This window comes from Oratosquilla oratoria, chromosome 27 (assembly GCF_046742065.1).
Source record: "Oratosquilla oratoria isolate Oo_2021 chromosome 27, ASM4674206v1, whole genome shotgun sequence".
In the NCBI taxonomy this organism is placed as follows: domain Eukaryota; kingdom Metazoa; phylum Arthropoda; class Malacostraca; order Stomatopoda; family Squillidae; genus Oratosquilla; species Oratosquilla oratoria.
Genome location: NC_134803.1, coordinates 4,543,398 through 4,548,397, shown reverse-complemented (window position 1 = coordinate 4,548,397; position 5,000 = coordinate 4,543,398). Strand labels below are relative to the sequence as shown.

General features: G+C 41.1%; 1 protein-coding gene across 4 annotated transcripts in view; it reads right to left on the bottom strand.

Moving 5' to 3' along the window:
* The window catches only part of LOC143039862 (lactosylceramide 4-alpha-galactosyltransferase-like), a 58,972-nt gene that overhangs the window by 24,622 nt on the left and 29,350 nt on the right, over positions 1-5,000 (bottom strand). The gene's annotated exons all lie outside the window — the stretch shown is intronic.

Genomic DNA, 5,000 nt, shown 5'->3' with positions numbered 1-5,000 from the left:
ATTCCTTTGGAAACAATTCACAATCTGTATGAATCAATACCTCAGAGAATTGAGGTTGTAATTGCCGCAGAAGGTGGACCTACACCATATTAAAATATATTATGTTGATTTTTCAAGGTGTTTCCATTATTTTGTCCAACCCCTGACTTAGAAAAAATGAATTAAATAAATTAAATGGAGAAAATGAAAGGTTGAAAAGTGAAGATATAAATAGGAATGAGGCATTAAAAAAGGAGATAAAAGATCAAATGCAGGCAGTGACTGAAAAGGTGGAAGAAAAAATAAAATAAAATGATTTACAGGAAATAAAGAAACAGCGGAAAGTAGAACAGGAATGTCAAAAAGTATCCTTTAAAGAAATAGTGGAGCAACAGGTCAAGGAGAATGCCAAGGAAACGGTAATCCAAGTGATTAAGGAGAAAGGCAACTTAGTTAGGGACACAGTGGATAAAAAGGATGCATTGTAATCTATGGCATTAAAGAGAAGCATGATGTTACTAGATATCAGAGGGAAAAGGAGGAGAAAGAGATCGCTAAGGAAATTCTGAAAGAATCACAAACGGAAGAGCAGGGTTTAGATAGGGAAATTGAAGAGACTTAGAGAATGGATACATACTCTAAAGAAAAACAATATAGGCCACTGAAAGTAAAGCTTAGATCACAAACAATTGCAGAGGAAATACTATCCAGAACAACGAAATTAGTGAACACTACAAAAATATATAGATAAAAAAGAAACGAGTGAAGAAGAAAAAGAAAAAGAAAAAGAACTTAGAAACGAAGCGAATGAAAAAAAAAACGAAAAAAGAACTGAAACTGAAAAAATATACATATATTTTTTTGTGAGTAGTGGACCTAAGGCTGAGAAAATGGTATATAAGGAAAAAGGAAACAAATCAGGCAGAAAAAGACGAGGAGAAAGGAAATTAGAAATAGCTCATACCAATATATATGGAATAACTTCAGGAATGAATGAATTAAATGATTATCTAACCTTAGAAAAAACAGACATAATGGGAATAGTGGAAACTAAATTAAAGTGTACTCTACCACCCAACACTGTGGGACAAGGTTTATACAGTTGTTGGATGAAGAATAGAAAGGATAAACAGAGTGGCGGAGAATTAATTTTGACTAATAAAGGTTTAAATGTAACAAGAATAACTGAAGGAGAAAATAATGTAGAATAAATTACGATACAAGTTGAAAGCAAATATATGAAGAGTAGAAAATTTGTAGTGGTGTATGTGCCCCCCCCCCCAAAAAAAAACACAGTCCTGGACAGAAAGTGATCATTCCAAAATATTAGGAGATACAAAACACGAATTAACTAATATATTGAAGGACAGAGGAAATATAGTAATTATGTTGGGAGGAAATGACAGTGAAGGGTGGAGAGGCACTCTGGGGCAATGTCCTGCTCGACATAACCATCGAATACACAATGATTCAGTGGATAAGGAAAAATACCAGATACAAAGGTAGTAAAGAACCATCAAGGCTGGATTCAATACTTACGACAGAGCCTGAAATTGTCGACAAAATTGATTACAAAACTCCGATAGTAAAGAATGACCATGTACTAATAGAATTTGACTTGAAAGAACAAATGGATCAAAACAGAAATGAAAAACATAGAATAGGAAGACTAATGTACATTTTTTTTTTGAGAAACTCAAAAACTCTTTCGCAACGCGAACTGGGAACAATTCCTAAATGAAGAAACAGGGATGGAAGAGAAATGGAATATACCAAAAGAAATCTATAACGAGGGAGTGAATAAATACGTACCACAACAAAAAATGGAAAGAATGCTTCCGATTTTTAAGGAGGAAACAAGGAAGACCCATGAAATTACAGACCGGTCTCTCTGACAAGCACAGTAGCAAAAATTGCGAAAAGGTCGACAAAAATAGATGGGTTAAACATTTGAAAGAAAAAACTATACTGAATCCAAATCAATTTGGATTTAGACAAGGAAGATCATGTACAACAAACTTGATCTGCTTCTACTCAAAAAGTAAACTCGAAAAAAGACCTTGGAGTGATGATCAGCAAAGACTTGACACCGGATAAGCATATTGATAAAATAGTCAGAGAAACCTACAATTTATTGAGGTCAATAAAAGTGGGATTTGCCCATTTGGACGAGGAAATGATAATGATAATAATAAAGAAAAAAATAACTACACTAATAAGACCAAAACTCGAGTACGCAGCAACGCTATGGACACCCAGTACAAAAAAAGAAGAAGAAGAAGAAGAAAAAAATAGAAAGAATACAAAGGGCAACAACAAAACTGGCACCAACTCTTTCCAAATGACATATGAACAAAGACTGTCCAAATTAGAATTACCAACTCTGGAACAAAGAAGGGAAAGAGGAGACCTACTAACTATCTATAGAATTATGAAGGGAATGGAAATCTTAGATAAGAATGATTTATTGAAATGGGACAATGGAAAAACAAGAGGACACGAAAAGATTAAAGATATACTCTACTCTGTTTTCCCCAGTACACTCTATTGCCCCTTCCCTTTGGGTTTCTACTCCAAAAAAATGGAACTAGTTTATTACAAACCCCCACAATGAAGTTTGTAAGAACATCTTTGCCTTCGCGTGTAAGGTGGATCCCATCAGATGCGTAAAGGTCATGACGCCTGGAAAAGAGATACCAAGGATCAATAAAGTGGTATCCCAGTTGCGTGCACAATCGTGACATCCTCTCATTGATCCCTTTGGCTCTACTGTTCCAACACGAGCCTGCGTAGATCCTCGGGAGGATCCCACAGACTACGTGACGGCTCCCACGTTCCTTCATCTCCTGAAGGGATCCCATTGCTACACCATCAATTTGACATTACTTATTTCCGAAGGGGGGGGGGGCAAATGAACGCATAGTGTAGGTCCTGGGATACCTAGTTTTGTATAGTGTCATCGTAGTACGCTAGATTGATGATGTAACTGATTGTGCAGTTTACGGAAATATTAGTATATAACACTTCCATGTCGAGAAAAGAGATCCTTTAGCAGAGTTTGTCTTGAGAATGTCTAGGATGTCGGATATAAATTGCAGACTGTAGGTAGTAGGAGTGGTGTACATTTCCTTAGCGAGTTTGTACGTTGGTGTGGGGATTTGTGAGATTATTGGGCACAGTTTATTTTCAGGTTTATGTGTTTTGACTGTCCAGTAGCAGTAACTCATACCATACTCGCCTGATAGTTCATAACCTTTTCAATTTACTGGTAGCATTATTATTCCCTTCTATTAGTTGGTTTACTTTTTTCTTTAGTGTTTTTTTGGGGGGCATTGTTGATCTTTTTAAACTTTGTTGTATCATTGAGGATGGCGGCCAACAACACAACATACACTCTATAAGGGATTTATGGGAAAACCTCGTTCCAAACATGGCATTCCTCAGGGAGACGGGACTGCTCAGCCAGGCAGTCTAGGGAACGACAACAACAACAAGAACAACAACCATTTTTCTCATCATTACTCCCAGCTCTATTTTTCATCACTACCGCCGCCACTACCACGTCCACCACCATCTCGATTACCATCTCCGCCATCACCACAACCGCTATCATTTCCATCTTCACTGCAACCACTACTACCACCACCACCACAACCACTACACCCCTACACAAACACCTCCCCGAACGCCTTTATAGAAACCTCCCTTACCACCTCCATTATCACCATTACCCTTATCACCGCCAGCACCACCACCACCATTATCACCACCAGCACCGCCACCATCATCATCACCACCACCACCATCATCACCACCACCATCGCCATCACAACCACCAGCACCACTGAGCCATCGCCACCACCACCATTGCCACCACCAACACCACCGCCATCACTACCGCCGCCGCAATCGCCACCACCACCGCCACCACCACCACCAACAACAACATCACCACCATCAATATCACCACCACTACACCATCAACACCATAACTACCACCAACACCACCACCACCACCACCTTCACCACCACCTTCACCGCGGACGACAACTACAAGAGGAAATATAATGGCAGAAACAAAGCAGAACTTCCAGCGGGATGAATGGTGTCTTGAGGTAGGAAGAGGAGGCGTAGGAGGTGGATGAGGCGCAGGAGGATGAAGCAGAGGAGGAGGAGGTGGAGGCGGAGGAAGAAGTGGAGGAGGAAGCGGCGATGGAGGAGGAACGGAGAAAGAGGAGGTGGAGGAGGAAGCTGTTGCGTTGGCGGCCAGGCCCCTTGACAAAAGCTCAGAATTGTCCGTCTCCGCCGAAGTCCAGCCAGACCACACAACAGTAGCGGCCCAAATGGGTTTTTAGACCGGTTGATATATAATTCCTCCTCCTCCTCCTTCCCCACTCTCCAATTTCTCCGCCTTCTCCAACTCCTCCAGTTTTTCCTCCATCTCTTCCTCCTCTTTTTCTCCGCATCTCTTCCTCTTCCTCCTCCTCCTTCTACTCTTCCCCATCTTCTCCCCTCTCCTCTCCTCATCCTCTTCTTCTGTCCCTGCCTCCTCCTCCGCCATCTCCTCTCTTCCTCATCCTTCTCTTCCTCCGTCACTGTCAATTCACGTTCTCACCTTCCTTCTTTTCCTCCCGAACTCCTCCTCCTTTTACCTACAGTTTTCTCCTTCTCTTCTAACTCATACTCCTCCTCGTCCTCCTTTTCCTCTTCCTCCTCCTTCTTCTCCTCCTCTTCCTCCTCCTTCAACTCCTCTTCCTCTTTTTCTGTTCTTTTCCTCCTCCTTCTCTTATTCTCCTCTTCTCACCATTTTCCCTCCTTTTCTCCTATTCCTCCTCATCCATTTCGTTGTCGTTTTCTCCTCTTTTCTCCTCTTGCTCTCCCCTCCTTCAGTCGTCATTTCCTCATCTTTCTCTCCTTCCTGCAATTTGTTCTCATTCTTTGTCCTCTGACTTGTTATTTCCACCCTCCTTCTTCCCACTTCCCTTCCCCCTCCTTTCTCCTTACTCCTTACTCCTTTTTGG